The 17010-nt window shown below is 48.1% G+C and overlaps 1 protein-coding gene across 2 annotated transcripts in view; it reads left to right on the forward strand.

The window, feature by feature from the left end:
- The window catches only part of LOC142566810 (cGMP-dependent protein kinase, isozyme 1-like), a 464172-nt gene that overhangs the window by 425136 nt on the left and 22026 nt on the right, over positions 1 to 17010 (forward strand). The gene's annotated exons all lie outside the window — the stretch shown is intronic.

Below are 17010 nucleotides of genomic sequence, written 5' to 3' on the forward strand. Positions count from 1 at the left end.
GACCAACGGGCTCCGGAAGTAGACCAACGGGCTCCGGAACAGAGAATGCCTTATTCGGAACAGCGCGTGCTTCTTATGCGCGCTGCCGGTTGCTTATCTGCTTGTGATAACAAACAGTGAACAACGCCTATCGGTGCTATCACATTCCTTCCCCCACAAGTTAAGTTCCTTTGCGAAAGTCCTCCGACTCGTAACGAACAGGTTGGTGCCGCTGTCGTGAACTTCTACGTGGTACGGCAGGGGGCTCGGGTGACGTGGGCTGGACGGGTGCTTGGCATAGGGGCCATGCTGGCGTGGGGGTCGTGGGCTGACCGGTTGCCTCATCCTTGGGATGTATTTGAAGATGCTTTCGGTGACCCATTGGCTGACGGTCTCCCTCCATGGGCTGGTCCCGCTCGGGCGGACCCGTCGTGCTCCCGGGCATACCCGCCGGGATTGTCTGGGGGCCCGCGTACGGCAGGTGCTCTGGAATGGCTGGCTGGGATGACTGGCATGGGGTAGACGTATCTGCGTGCTGGGAATAACTGGCCATGCGCAGATGATCAACGTGAACGAAATGCACTTTGCTCATCGTGTCCACCAAGTACGTCACAGGGCTAATGACCTTCACTATTCGACCTCCATTCCATGCCGTTTTCTCCCCTCTGACAGTTTTAACGTAGACGCGGTCCCCTTCCGTGAAGAAGCGCCACGGAGAGCGACCTCCGTCGTGTTGAGCCTTGCACGTTTGTTGCCCCTTTAGCATGTCTTCTTGAAATGATGGCTTCAGCAGCGACAGTTTTGTACGCGGCGCCCTTTTTAGAAATAGTTCGGCTGGTGAGAGGCCCGTTACTGCGCATGGAGTTGTCCGATAGGCAAGGGAAAAATGGTCTAGGCGTTCTCGTAGGGTCCAGTGGCGGCCGGAAGCGCTAACATGGAGTAGTTGCTTGCGCAAAGTTTTCTTTACTGTTTACACACACCTCTCAGCTGCTCCATTAGACTGCGGGTGATAAGGTGGGCTGTACGTGTGACGCACTCCCCATGCCTCGAGAAAATCATTGAACTCTTAGGCCGTAAACTGGGTCTATTATCTGACACTAGCTGTTCCGGCAACCCGTATGCGCCAAAGAGGGTACGAAGCCGTTCAATGGTGTTGAAGGCCGTTGTCGATTTCGTGTGAAAGACATCAATCCACTTCGATTAAAAGTCGACAAACAGAAAGAATGAAGAGCCTTCGCACTCGAAAAAGATCAACGTGTACTCTTTGCCAGCAGCGAGCGGGAAATGACCAGGGTTTCAAAGGGGCGCGGGGAGCGCTACTCTGCGTGGCCTGGCAGATTTTGCAACTTTTCACGATGGTTTCGATGGCTGCGTCAAGACCAGGCCACCATACAAGGCCGCGAGCTAACATCTTCATTCGGACTGTTCCAGGGTGCTCAGCATGCAGGAATGCCAACACATATTCTTGCAGTTTGGGTGGAACAACGATCCTGCTACCCCACGTCACGCATCCTTTCTCTAGCGATAGTTCCAATCGTCTGGTGTGGTATGGCCGTAGCTCGGCTTCTACTTGCAGTGGCCATCCATTAAGGGTAAGTTCAGCAACCTTGCACAGCACTTTGTCCTGTCTGGTAGCCTTGGCGACATCTCTGGCTGACAGCGGCGTCGTTTCAAAAACTGCCAAACAATCGCAGAAGGTCACTTTTGTTTGCTTTAAAAACGAATGACATTGCCTACATTGAACGGCATGTCTTAACTCATTGGCTGACAAGAGGCGAGGGGCACGCTCAAATGGCGCGGATTTGGATAGGGCAGAGCAAGCGCACTGAAAATACATAACAGTCTCAGTAGGGTGGTGTCGGCGTCTCCGATTGGTCGCCTTTCGCTTACTTAGAGCAGCCTGCGTCTATTCAGAAAAAAGATCAGTTTTGTTCGGCATATTAATGCATCTTTAACGGGTACACGTCACTTTTGTGACCTCGTGGTACAGGCAGGTGAAGTGGGTGCAGCTCTAAAGCTAAAGCCGACGTCTAATGGCGAAAAGGCATCGAATCAGAAAGAACTATTTTTCTTTTGCTCGGTCCCATCATGCATAATCAGTGTGTACAAATGGCGAGGATTTGGACAGGGCAGAGCAAGCGCACTGAAAATAGATAACCGTCTGAGTAGGGTGGTGTCGGCGTCTCCGATTGCTCGGCTTTCTCTTACTTAGAGCAGCCTGCGTCTATTCGGGAAAAAGATCAGTTTTGTTCGGCATATTAATGCATCTTTAACGCGTACACTTCCCTTTTGTGACGTCGTGTGACAGGCAGGTGAAGTGGGTGCAGCTCTAAAACTAAAGCCGTAGTCTAATGGCGAAAAGGCATCGAATCAGAAAGAACTATTTTTCTTTTGCTCGGTCCAATCATGCATAATCAGTGTGTACACGTCATATCAGAAGGAGGGCTATCGCATTTTTTGTGACGTCACGTCACAAAGAGGCGACGTGGGGGTGTTCCAAAAAAGTTTTTCATCAGTCACGGAGGGCAGATTGCAGAATTGGAATAGAAACGTTTGGAATAGCTTTACGTTATAGCGCCCTTGGAATAGAAAAGTTTGGAATAGCCTTACTTTATAGCGCCCGTGCTTCAAACATTCTGCCACCAAAGTAAATGGAAATATTGGTCGACTACTTTTTTAGTTTTTGTCAGCACACGCCACGATGGCTCAGTGAATAAAGCGTTCTGCAGCTGTGCACGAGGTCATTGTTTCAAATCCCTGCCGCAGCGGCTGCAATAATGTGGATGCTGAATGCAAAAATGCTCTCGCACCGTGATATGGGTGCACTTTAAAGAACCGCTAGGGACGGAAATAATTTGGAGCACCCCACCATGTCGTCGCATATAACCCGATTCGCAGCTTCGGTACGTTAACAGGGCCCTGCAAATGGTGTTGAGCTCCGGTCAAAAATCTTGCCGAGAGCACACTAAGTCATTCAAAGCGCATTAGTCTCGGGGTGCCTGCTTCGGCTCGCTTCACAAGAACAAACTTTTGAACTCGTTTCTTCGTGCACTTCTGAGAAAGCTCAGTCGTTTTGTTGTAAGCTCAGAATTAGCGGTTTCAGAATACATGAATACCTATGCAGCGTTGTCTGCTCCATAATTATTACTACATAAACCCGAATTAGGGACGTCGAGTTCGGTTCGCGTGTACCGCTTCCACATCTCCCTCGAACATTCTCCTCAGCTTAGTCACTGGTACTCCTCAATGTAATAAGACTGTCTTGTTTGACAACTAGTTTTTCTTACCGTAAATTATAAAAATATCAGATCTTGTATTATGTTTTAATTTATTCCTTCAACATTTCTTAATTCTCTGTCATTGATTACAACAACGAGTGTCATTTTAGCATGAAGCTACCGGCTTTGCAGAATTTTGACATTTTCGAAGGCAACAAATCTAGCGAATTCAGCGCCATCTTTTTTCTCATTTCTGATTGCAGAGACTTATAGGTGACTCCACTTAGAACACATTAACTACATTTATTCAGCTGTGTACCATTACACGCTTTCATGGTCTGCTACAGAAGCTGTGGAATTTTATCGGTTAGCCTTGAAAAAAACTTCCGCAGCACCTAATTTTAGGCCTATGTTGAGGCCACAGCATCTTTGACGCAGGGGATGAAAAGTTCTAACGGAAATATTTTTCTTCATAAACACATCATGCGTCGGAGTCACTTTATTGCCCAATGTCGATTGAAAGTGTTCTTTTTCACGCAGCTATTTCGAGTACAGTTTTCTCTGCTGTTTGTCCTTTTCAAGAAAGACTAATCCGCTCTCAAACGACCTACAATTGTAATACAGATTCATGTCCCTGCGATACTGCTTCATTGCTGAGTGTTCTGCAAAAAAATGTTTTTGACCCTTTACGACTTTCCGCTACACAGAGAAACTTGACGTACGCCAGGAGTATATCGTAGTTGTTACGCAAGTAGGCTTTCAGCGGATGAATGCGCATTGTTGTTATATCAACTTTCTTAACATATTATGAGTTTCAATGGCATATAGAAGTGGCCATTGAACCCAGATGATTTTCTATCACAACGCCAGACTTTGTTCTTTGTGAGAGAATGTCGTATAGGTTTCATCAGTAATGTGATTTGAGTTCATCAAGTAGCTTTCCGCAGTGGTCAATATTTAAGACTTTCCCAACTGAATGACGCTAACAGTCGATGTCCCGAATTCTTTGACATGCTTTCTTGGGTGAAGTTCACGCAGAATATAAATGTTAGATAAAGGTAACTACACGGGAACTGCGTCCGTTCTCATTTAGTAATATTTCACAAAGTGAGAGTGTCGTCTGATTATGTTGTACGTTTCAAGCCCATATACACTATCTTCCATGTGACCTGCTATGCGTTAGCTCTGCATACTGTCACTTACATGCCGGAATCATCCATTTGACCGCACCAGCGACTTTGACCATTCAACGCTGCACATAATGTCGCCCACGTAGCGCTAAGCAGACACTGGTATCTGGGACGGAACCTCCGTTAACCTGGCTTGCCTCAGTGGCTATAGTGTTCTAGTGCTAATCACGAGGTGGCTGGCTGGATTCCTGGTCCCGGGGGCCGTAGTTTGGTCAGACGTTGAATGCGAAAAGGCTAGTGCGCTTGCATTTATCTGCACGTTGCAGACTCCCAGGTGGTCACAATTTATCCAAACGGCTGCACTAGCGCGTCTCTCATAGCCCAGAGTTGCTTTGGCACGTTGAACCCCACGAATCAAGTCAAACCTAACTTGCTGCATGGACTTGCACTCTCAGTGTTGGTTGGGCGACGGCATTGCGGCCATTGCTATAAACGCTCGCGCTCCTTTATGATAGTGACGAGCACGCCTCGAAATTTCGATGAGTGACAGCTTCCCACACTACACGAGCTCAATCTTTTTAATATTGCAACAACAGCAGTCTTTTTTGCACAAGAGCAATAACAAGTATTCCACTTCACCGTCGGCGCAACCTTCATTGCTCCGAGTCGTCAGACGAGTGTTGTGTGAATGTTACTCTTAGGCTTCCGATGCCAGTGCAGCCTTGCTTCCTTGCTTCTTTATTCGAAACCATGCGAAGTGGACTGTAAGCGTGAGAGAACCTATACAAATTCGCTTCTGACGGTGGTCGCATGCGCGGATCTTGATCATGTGTCTCAGGCCTGCGGGCGCCAATGCTTTCCAGGGTCTCGAACCTGACCTTCGAGATCATGCACGCTTAAGTCTTCTTGCAGCAACTGAGCAGGCAGGCATCGCCTGTCACACTTCTGCAGTGTTTGACGTCTCCGCTTTTATTGAGGAGCAATGAAGGCCGCTGCGCGCCTACGTGACCCTGTCGGTAGATAATCTGCGCGTTTGCAGTGGTTGCCACCGAAAAGTGGGATGAAATGATAAAACAGCGTCGACGGGACTGCGGTTGCGCGACTGTAAAACTTAATGCCCCACATAAAACGGAGTGTCTAGCCACTTAGTTCATGGGAGGTGCGCGCGTAGCCTTCTCTCATGTAGATAAATAGCACACTGGCCCTTTCATTGATCGACTTCACTTTGTGAGAAAAGAAGGTATCAAAAGGTAGAAGGCATTCTGGGATGCCTTCGGTGACAACAGTTGGTAGTTTGTCTGAAACAAGTTTGGCAACAAAAATATGTGTGAATTTTCCGAGAAATTTGCACTCGTAGCCCTGCGTAGCATGAAACAGCGACGATTGCTGTTTCTTCCAAGCTTTGCAATGGTTGCGTACAAGTGGCGTGCTCGTCGAAGCATTTCGCCAGAAGTACAGTTTACCGAAATATGGTTTTGTATGCTCGGCTTCACCCTTTAAGTAGAGTTGTATACACGTGACAAACGATTTCCAGCGCTCATTTTACGTTTCCTAGTGTGTAAATACTTGACGTGCTTTCTCTTTATTATTTGAAGAGATGCAATAAATGGGTCAGCTCAGTTTTAACGGTTATGCGTACGTCGTATGTATCTGGCTGTTTTCCCCATATGTGGGATACGTGTATGCGAAGTCCTCGGCGCAGCTACATTACGGCGGCGTTCTACACAATTACATCTCCCGAACATCATTCTAGTAATCCCATAGCGCTTCGTGAGTGGACTACGCTGCTTCGAAATAACGCAGGCCGAGGTGGGCAGCAGCATGAAGCTGTCTACTGTGTTTCTACGAACCTTCCGCGATGCTTGAAAGTGAACTTTATGCAGTAATGTATCACGCTGAAGCCAAGCAGACTAAAAGTTTATACCAGGCACCACTTATGGAGGGGGGAGGGGGCATCCTATTCGGAAAACCTGTGCATACCGCTAAAGCAGAGTACCCCCAATGGACGCATTGTCATTGCAGCCCCGATGTACTGCTCATTTACGTTTACCTTACCCATGCAGGATGAAACTAGTGAAATATGGTATGCATAACTTCATGGTAACTTAAGCTCAACAGGAACAAGGCGAACAGCAGTTGGCGCTAGGTTGCGAGCTCATGTAGCTCAGCGCAGCAGCCACAGATCGTACTCCAAAATCTAAAGATACGTGACCGCTGGCTAGCGCCTTAAAGTAGACATTGAAGTGGCAATTGCTGGCTCCCGATGCTTTCACCTCATGATATAATTTAACTTGAGCGTTTGAAAATGCTTTTTCTCACTCATTTGGCCAAAAGTTGACCCAAACTTTAAATCTATATTGTAATTCAAATTTAGAAGGATTCCCACAAACGTCCTTTGTTACACAAATTAAGCTACAATGATCGTCATCGAAATGTCCGAATTAATTTAGCATATTGCACATACTTGCGCAGGGACATATGTGCATCGAGCACTATTTCGAGTAGACGAAGCAGTGATAATATGCAGGAAAGTCCCCCCCCCCCCGCTTCCAATCCCAAGTTCCTAAATATAAGCTAAAGGAATGCAGCTGATACGCCGCACATGGTTCCAGATCGGCAATGGGCAAATTTTTCTTTTTCTTGCGAAATAAATCATATGCCATTGCCATGTGAATTTCTGCCGTCGGCGTTGTCGTCGCCGGTATGTTCTGTGTCAAGTCCATGTGCGATAACATCGTTGGCGCGCGCTGTATGCTGTGGGTGTGACTGAAAGCGTGCGAGGGTGAGGCGAGGATGGTGGCTCAATGTCATGCGCGCAAGGAAGGAATCTATGGAGGACGCATGTCGCCTTCCATCGTCCGCAACAAAGCAGGGGAGGGGGGAGTTGTTCTTTGGCAGCAGCAGCGCTAGGTGCGGTTGAGCGTGGACGCGCGGGCCCTATTTTGAAAGCAATCTGCTGTCGGTACAGAGTCTAGGTGCGCCGAGGGCTGATGGTTTCATGTGCGCTTGTTGTCGTCGCTTAGTTAGTGTTGAAGCGAGAGGCAGCACGAAGGGATATTTGCTCGCTGCTGCTGCCGCTCTCTCTGACGCCAGCGTTTTGATGTCCGCGGTCATCAAGTATAATTTGTTCATGTTTACCTGGCGTGAGGAACCGCGGCAGCAGCAGTGAGCGCCTTCTATTGCCCCCACGCAAATTGAGTGGTGAGAACACAGCACGCCGAAAAGTATAAACCCTCTGCAGACCTCGGGCCGTATAACGTAAAACTATTCCAATGTGTTTTTATTCCAATCTCCTGACGTCAAATTTGCGCAACGACCGACGCAAGCATCGGCCGGTGACCCACAGGGTTCTCTGAACAAACCAATCAAATGCTCCCCTCGTTCATAGGAGGTCACTTTTGTTTGCTTGAAAAACGAATAACATTGCCTGCACTGAGCGGCTTGTCTTATCTAATTGGCTGACGAGAGGCGAGCAGCATGGTTAAGTGGAGAGGGATTCGAAGGGGCCGAGCCACTGCACTGTATATCCATAACCGGATGAAGAGGGTGGTGCCGGCGTCTGTGATTGGTCCGCTTTCTCTTACTTAGCTTGCGGTGGCTCATCGACAATCGCGGCGGCATGCAACGGAAACATAAGAATAACGCTAAAATGGATCCTCAGCAAAGAAGAGTTGGCAGAACGAGGTTGTAAACGTGCCGAAAGTTCTCGAAAACGTTACACGGCCACGCAAAAAGTTTTATTACACGCAAATAAACCCATGCTCTCCGGCAGAGGCTAGTAGCCAGTGCCGGAGCGATCGGTGGCAGCCATCTTTTATTCCTTCCGGAACAGGGCAGCTTGCGGCCATTCAGAAGAAAATTCGATTTTGTTCGGCATATTAATGAATCTTTAACACGTACGCGTCACTTTGACCGGGTAAGATTTTGCCGTTTTGTGACGTCGCGTGAGAGGCAGGTGAAGTGGGGGCAGCCCCAAAACTTTTGACCTATAGCCGAGGGCTAATGGAAAAAAGGCGTCGAATCATAAACAACTATTTTTGCTTTGTTCGGTCAAATTATGCTTAATCAGTGTGCACACATTATATCAGATGGGGAGCTATCGCGGTTTTCGTGACGTCGCGTGACAGAGGGGTGAGGTGGGGGTGGTTCAAGAAAGTTTTTGACCAATCACGGTGGGCTGATTGCAGAATTAGAATAGAAAAGTTTGGAATAGTTTTACGTTATAGCACCCCTACACTCTGCAGATCGCTTTGAAGATAGGCCGCGCGCGAGCACGTGCGGCCACGGAATACGCAGTTGCTGCCAGAGTACAGCGCCGTCCCCCGGGGACATGCGCCCGATGGAAGACATGCGCCCGCTCCCACTTTCCTCTCTTGCGCGCGAGATTGGCAAGTGGCGAGACAGGTAAGTGCACGATGTTAGAAAATATATACGTAAGCATAGCTTAATTGAGGACATATCTTGAAAATTACACACTTAGCCCCATGCTGTATTCCACCGTTGTGATCGCAGCCTCAATCACGCTTCATCGTGCGGTTGTTTCACGTTAGCTTAAGTAGGCTGTCATTGTCGCCGCAAATATGATTAACTTACCGTAGCGGGACAATTTCTTATGTGTACTGGTGTAATTTTTCATGACGATTTCTGTGAAATAAATGAGCCCTTTGTACCCCGAATTCATGCATGTCTGGTAGCAAATGATTTTGAAGGCTTTAACATATTCTGACGAAATTCGTCTACGTGAGTCAACAACACAGCAAAGATACTGAATTGAACTAAATTCTGGGGTATTAGGTGCCAGAACCGAGATTTCATTATGAGGCATGCCGTAGTGGGGGACTGTGGATTAATTTTGACAACCAGAGGATCTTTTACGGGCCCCCAACGCACCGGACAAGGCTGTTTTTGCATATCGCCCCCATCGAAATGGGGCGGCCGCTGCCGGGATTTGATCCAGCGACCTCGTGCTTAGCAGCGCAACACCATAACCGCTAGGCCACTGTGGAGGGTAGCAGACCTACTCAGGAACAACAAAATATCAGTACGAATTCTTTGCAACACAGAAAGGTTGTAGGCAAAATATGAGCGGCTGTGCGTCGAATGTTACGCCTGCTAGCAGACATTGCTTTAACACTCATCGACACAAAATTTGAAGTCACGCAGAAAAAATGGATAGCTAAATTAAATTTATTCACCTCACAGATTCTGAGAGCCCAGTCTACAATATAAGAAAAGAAAAAAAAAGCAGAACGGTGTAAGAACACACAAAACCTGCAGTAAAAGCACATTGAACACGACGCCCGGGATCGCGCCTCTTGAACATGCACTTCACTCGCGCGAATAGACCGGCATGAGTGTAGTTTTTTCCCTTCATATTGCTTAGTTTTTTTATGATATTCTTTGTCTCACTGAGCGAAACGACGCGTATACATGGATGGATGGATGGATGGATGGAATAATTTTATTGGAAGGTCCTGCGTGCTACGGGGCGTAAGACCCCATAGTGCGGGCTACTCAAATGCTGGGGCCAGGAGTTTTAACTCCCTGGCCGCATCGTGGGCTCGCTGAATGGCCCAGAGCTGCTTCGCCAGGTCCGTGCTGCGTAATGCTTCTTGTAGCCTAGCGGAGTCTAGTTTCTTGTTTGCATGGTCCGACCACACGGCCAGAGCAAGTGATGTACGTCTAGTGTGCTATGGCAACTTTCGCAATGCGATGTTGTGTATAGCTCAGGCATGTAGTGATGTAGTCAGTTCTGCGTGGCCTACGTGTTGGTTTGAAGGATTCTGACCGTGAGGGCTTGAGGCCTGGTGAGCTTATTGTGAGGTGTGCTGTATATTCTACGGGCTAGATAAAAGTGCTTTGTGATCTCGTTGTATGTGGAGGGAGGGTCCCGATTCTCGCTGGGATGGTCACGACCAGAATAGCTGACGTCGCGGAGCGTTAGGTCTCGCGCGCTCCTGACTGCCATCTCAGAGTGATTTAGAGAGGCGTCGTCGATCTCTCCGACGTGTGCCGGGAACCAGCAGATGGTGTGATGCTGCAGCGGTGCGGATGTATTGACTATTTGTAGTGCTTGTCTTGCAACAGCTCCTTTCTGAAAGGCTTTGACGGTGGAGCGTGAGTCGCTGTAGACGTGGGTGGTGGTCGGGTCTTTGAGCGTGAGTGCGATGGCGACCTGTTCTGCGATCTTGGACTTGTGGGTCTTGACTGTGAGAGCCTTTGTGACTTGACCTTGCCTCCTGACCGTGGTGGTAACGAAGGCCTTCCTGGACGGGTACTGTGCCGCGTCTACGAAACAGGCTAGGATCTTCTTATCACGTATTTCGCGCAGGATGAACGATCCGCGTGCCAGTCTTCTGGGTTGATGGTGCGCCGGGTTCATGTTCCGCGGGAGTGGGCGAACCGTGTAGGAGTTGCGTGAGTCCGTCGGAACGCTTTCGTATAGATTCTCGATTGTTTTGGTGTCATGACCAAGGACGCTATAACGTAAAACTATTCCAAACTTTTCTATTCCAGTTCTGCTATCAGCCCTCCACGATTGGTCAAAAACTTCTTTCTACCACCTCCACTTCACCTGTCTGTCACGCGACGTCACGAAAACTGCGACACCTCCCCATCTGATATGATGTGTACACACTGGTTATGCATGATTTGTCAGAAAAAAGAAAAACAGTTATTTCTGATTCGACCCCTTTTCGCCATTAGCCCTCGGCTATTGGTAAAAAGTTTTCGGGCTGCGCCCACTTCACCTGCCTGTCACGCGACGTCACAAAACCGCAAGAACTCACCGCGTCAAAGTGACGTGCACGCGATAAAGATGCATTAATATGCCGAACAAAACTGAATTTTCTTCGGAATAGCCGCAGGCTGCCCCGTTCCGAAAGGAATAGAAGATGGCTGCCGCCGATCGCTCAGACGCTGGCTACTCGCACCTGCCGGAGAGCATGGGTGTATTTGAGTATATTAAAACTTCTTGCGTGGCCGTGTAACGTTTTCGAGCACTTTCGGCACGTTTACCCCGTCATTCTGCCAACTTTTCTTTGCTGAGGGTCCGTTTTAGCAACATTCTTGAGCTTCCGTTGCATGCCGCCGCGATTTTCGTCCAGCCACCGCAAGCTAAGTAAGGGAAAGCCGACCAATCGTAAAGGCCGGCACCACCCTCTTCATCCGGTTATCGACTTTCAGTGTAGTGGCTCGGCCCCATCGAATCCCTCTCCACTTGAGCGTTCTCCTCGCCTCTTGTCAGCCAATTAAGTACGACAAGCTGCTCAGTGTAGGCAATGTTATTCGTTTTTCAAGCAAACAAAAGTGACATCTTATGAACGAGGAGAGCGTTTGATTGGTCTGTTCAGACAACTCCGCGGGTGACCGCCCGGTGCTTGCGTTGGTGGTTACGCAAATTTGACGTCAGGAGATTGGAATAGAAACATATTGGAATAGTTTTACGTTACAGGGCCCCAAGCTTGGCTAGGATTTCGCTACCTGGTTTGGTTCCAGAGAGTCTTGTCATTTCAGCCCGTTCTTGAACTTCGGCGATTTCTTCAAGTGGGGTATTGTGTACCCCCAGTTGCATCTGAAGCTCTGTCCCGGTGCTCTTGGGGAGTCCCAGCGCGTATTCATCAGACTCCTCAAATACACTTAGTTTTACTAGAAATGCATTCAGTGGAGGTTAAGTTGTGCGCATTTCAATAATAATGCTACAAGAACATCCGCATGCTAGCACCATAGCATAATTTGGCTATTTATGAAATTTACAGGTCACTGGAAGAAGCTTATAAAGATATTTACAAGCACAGGCACATGACCTAAAGGTAGACTGAAGCTTTTTCAAGGAGTGTTGCTGTATTTCATCTTCGACACTCGCCAAAAGACCGCAGCATAAGTTTCGTAATCAGAAATATTTAAACGTGAAAATTTTACTGGCTTTTTTCCACCAGTGAAACCGGAACTGCGAGAAAGAGTTTGGTTGACGCCCTTCAGCGAAAAAATAAACAACTTGATTTTAAGTGATGCTGTAAAAAAAATCGGAACAGGATTTTGTGATTCGAAATCTGGTCGTAAGTATTAAGTGGAGACAGGCGGTACGCCCTTTCGATCACCCAGCCAAGGCTTAGGTAAATTAGGCCATGTTACGGTGGGAATTTCCAAATTACTACGGTCGAAGTTGTGACTGCGTTTAGAAAACTTGAGTTAAGCAGGAGTTTTATTGCGATATCAATTATCTATCTATCCATCTCTCTCTCTCTCTCTCTCTCTCTCTATATATATATATATATATATATATATATATATTTCTGCTGTCACCGTCGGCGTGAGGTTCCACATCAAGTCGTCCAAGGGCGATACAATCGTTGCCGTACGCTGCACGTGTGAGTGAACGCGTGCGAGCCGGTGACCGTGGCTCCGTCTCGTTCACGCAAGACAGGAAAGCAGCGCGCCGTCTTCTGTCGCCCGCAAGGCTTCGGGTGAGGGGTAGAAGGGCGGGCCACTGTACCTTAATAATATTTGGGGTTTTACGCGCCAAAAGCCACTGCACCTTGAAAGCCATCTGCAACGGGGACAGAGCCCGCCGCGCGCTGTGTTTTCACGGCTTAGTTCACGTTGATTCGAGACGCAACACAAAATTCAGTTTGCTTGCTGCTTCTGCCGCGCTTCCTTACTCCAGCGTTTCGACAGTGAGTTTCCGCGGTCATCGAGTAAAATGTTTTCATGTTTGCTTGTGCGCGCGTGACACCATGCTTGTTAATTTAGTTGGTATTTCCTATGTTTACAAGCTTATACGGCCGCTGAAACTCGTCTTTTTACTTCGTATAGCTTTCCGCTAATTTACTCTCGCAATCGTTCCTTCGCATTCCGAGCGAAACTGCAACATTTATTTCTGCACGCCAAGTCATAATAACAGGCTGAAACGAAAGCTATGGGTGACTACTACTTGTATCTCAGAGCAATTCTGAGGTTTCTGTCTAGTTTTTTTCAAAGGGGGCCGTCTTTGTCCTGAACGACTAGGCGCCAATTTAGCAGTTTCTAAGAGTCTAATTGTTTAAACATTACACGTCATGGGAACAGAATTTCAGGTCCCGATGGTGACACTGGTGAATATGTCAAGTGCGGTACAGCTCCCGTGCCTTTCTACGGACTTTGTGGAATTCGCGCCTCTACGATTTTGAGAATGCCACTCCGAAGGCTCAATCACACCGGCGACTTCAGTAAGTCGAGGACGTCGGACGCCGACTGCAGACTACAAAGCAACTAAAGGCGACCAATGGTCACACCGGCAAGCCAGGCTGAGCGCGACCTGGAAGTGGCAGTCCCGGAGTTTATCGTCCTGAGTGAAAACTCTACGGGTCCACGTAGTTCGCGCGTACTTCGCCAGTTTTGCGTTCCGGCAACAGCCACGGATATTGATTCGCGCGAAGTTGAAGTCGTCGTCACTGTGCTCAATTGCTCTACCGTGATGTCAGCTGTGGTAGAGCGGAAGCCTCCGAAGAAAAATCAGCGCTAGTGCTTCCATTCGCGATAAGTGGCGGCCACGCGAACCCCCATTCGCCCGAACTATGCGAGCATGACGAGGAGTATTACCGACAGTAAGTTGTAATTTCTAGAACGCGTTGCGAGGAAATCGGTGATTAATATTTGTGCTCGCTTTCGCGGCTGTTTAGCTTCCTGCGAATTCTACCGCATACATTCGACACGTTACTGGAACTGCTGCGCTCCAACATCAGGAAACAAGACACCAATTACAAGCCCGCAGTCTGGCATGGTGGCGTGGAGTTTGTATTTGACACGACGCCGGAGAACGCCGGGTGACAACACATGATAATATAACTTTCGGCGCCGCTGATTGGTTTGGCAGTTTTACGACCAGGCTCACGCGAGTGAAAAAATCGAGCAGTGAGCGACGGGCACAAAATAGTGGCTTTCCATAAAAGCCACTATTTGCTACTAGCGGCTTTGCGGCCAACTTGGTCACGCGACCGCTGTCAGTCGCCGGTGGGAATCAGCCTTTAGGCACCCCACATGGGCGAATCTCCGCATGGCTGCCATTGGCTGTTTTAAGCAGACGCTCTATCGAGCCTAGCGCCAAGGTCCCCTTTAGTTGCAGCCCTAGCAGGAGGGCGATACTTTGCCAAAATGACGGCGCACATGATTGTTTACGTTGCCATGGCAACAAGAACAGCAGTCGCGTGGCACCTCCTAACGGTAGCGCCTTTGTTTTTTTTTTTCTTTTTTTGTTTTTTATAATGACGACCCGCTCCGCTCCCTCTCCACCCCTCCCCATGCCCCGCGAACCTTCACTTTTCCTTTCTCTTTGCCTGTCCGCGGCGTGTATTTTCTTTATCGCGCGCACGCGCTACCGCAGGCATTGTTTGTGACCTGTAGCGAGGTGCGCCGCGAGTTTTGTATGCGTGAGCACGTGTGCAGTCTTGTCCGTACTTTGAGTAAGCCAGCATATGCCAGAACATATATAAATTCCTCTTTTAACACAACGCATTTTTGGCCTCGTTTTATTGACTTCCGTTCCCGAAAACAAATATTTTTGCATCACTTGGTATGATACACGCTCAGAAAATGAACAAAGCTGAAAAATGCATGACATGTACATGGCCATGCACATGTACATGGCAACACAATAGTTCAGACAGTGAAATAAAAAAAACTAATACTCAAGAAAACGTGAAGGCTCTTTCATGCACACCACATATAAAATATTTCTATATTATACCCTAAAGATCAAAGTCTAGAAGAACTTCTGATATGCGAACTGAGAGCTTCTGATATACTCACTGAGATATTGCACAGAACTGGACGACGTGTATGGTATAGCCATGACAACTAAAGAAAAGAAAAATTCACTGGTAATGGCGAAAACGCTGGCACGCAAAATACCTAAAAATAGAATAAAATCCTAAGAGTGTTTCATTGACAGCCACACCAAAAAAAAAAGAACTGACGGATAAACCTGCACAAAAGCATATGAAATGCGTGACATGTTCATTGCTACTGAACAAAATGAAAAAAGACATGGCAGAACACAAATAACATTGTACTGAAAACGAAAATGCATACTATCACATTATTTGGCACTTGGCCACAGCTTGAATATTGATGGCAAGGGGGAGCTTCTGCTCCCCCTTGGCACCAATAATTATTCAAGTTGTATTTACTCAAATTTACTCTTATAATCTTAATTTATATGGGGTTTTACGTGCCAAATCCACTTTCTGATTATGAGGCACGCCGTAGTGGAGGACTCCGGAAATTTTGACCACGTGGGGTTCATTAACGTGCACCTAAATCTAAGCACACGAGTGTTTTCGCATTTTGCCCCCTTCGAAATGCGGCCGCCGTGGCCGGGATTCGAACCCGCGAACTCGTGCTCAGCAGCCCAACACCATAGCCACTGAGCAACCACGGCGGGTAAGTTTACTCAAGTGGACAACTTTTGCAGCAGCACATAGAAAACATTCGCATATATGTCTATTCCTCAATGAAAAAAAAAACACGTGAAATAAGCCAACAACACTACTTTTCTTTCACCACGAATGCAATGTTCAGCAGTAAAATTACATAACTTAAGGCACTAAGTCATACCTCCTTGGCACTCCTTTGTGTAATAAACATGAACTGCAAAAATATGCATATGGGTCACTTGCAACAATCATACTTTCCAGAAGAAAAAAAAAGCGTATCATGCCTACACATGAAGGTTGTTCGCGCGGTTTTCCCATCCGCAATTACTGAGATAATACATAAACACGAACAGCAATTTTTCAGATGTTGCTACGTTTGTACAACAGTGACACGCAGAAAAAGCACTGAGGGCGGAATGGAAAGCTGGGTGCGCTACTGAAGTTGCAGAATGAAGTTTTGCACAGAAAAACACAAGTCATAGACCAGGTGACAATCAAAAGGAATATTTATTTGTCAGCTTTCTCTACCGGTGAGAAGGAAGTGTAGCACAATCAAGGCGCAACGACGTCCGTAGACTCATGGAGCCCACACATGGACAGGGCCGTGTTCGTGTAGACGCGCCTTCCGATGTCCTTGGGTCTGCGCGCTCACCGGTTGTCTTTAGGCACCCGGAAGAACCTTGCAGGGCTTGTTTTGGAGGCATTTATGCACCACTCCATGTTGCACGAGCGGCGCGAGTGGTGAAACGGGTGAAACATCGCGGAGCACAAGCACACCGCTATCGAGGACCACGAAACTGACGAAACTGCCCACGACGGTCAACGCATAACAACACACTCGTCCCGATAACAGTAGAGAACGAAACATAAACTTCATGCAGCGGGCTAAGTTGCCGCCTAGCCGACGGGCGCGCGCGGAGCCAGTCAAAGGTGAGGGAGTTGCGCGGGTAGGCAAAGAGTGAGCAGGTGAGAGGAGGGGCGAAAGGGCACGGCCTCCTAGATCTGTGCGCGTGGGCGCGCGCCGATCCAGGAGGCCGTGCAGCAAAGGAAGCGGATTTGCTTTCCCGTCCTCCCGATTTCTGGCTCAAATTACCTCTGCCACCGAAACGGCGGAGTTTCCGACGACGGGGCACCCGTTCCTGAGGCGAGCGTTAGCGTTCCCCGAGTAACCGAGCCAACGAGCACAGCGAAAGAGGACAGCGAACGCTGCGGGGCATGAAAAAATTGGCCAGACAGAAAAGGTGCGAGAAAGAAAGCGGAGGAGGGTTCGAG

This window comes from Dermacentor variabilis, unplaced genomic scaffold (assembly GCF_050947875.1).
Source record: "Dermacentor variabilis isolate Ectoservices unplaced genomic scaffold, ASM5094787v1 scaffold_13, whole genome shotgun sequence".
Taxonomy (NCBI): domain Eukaryota; kingdom Metazoa; phylum Arthropoda; class Arachnida; order Ixodida; family Ixodidae; genus Dermacentor; species Dermacentor variabilis.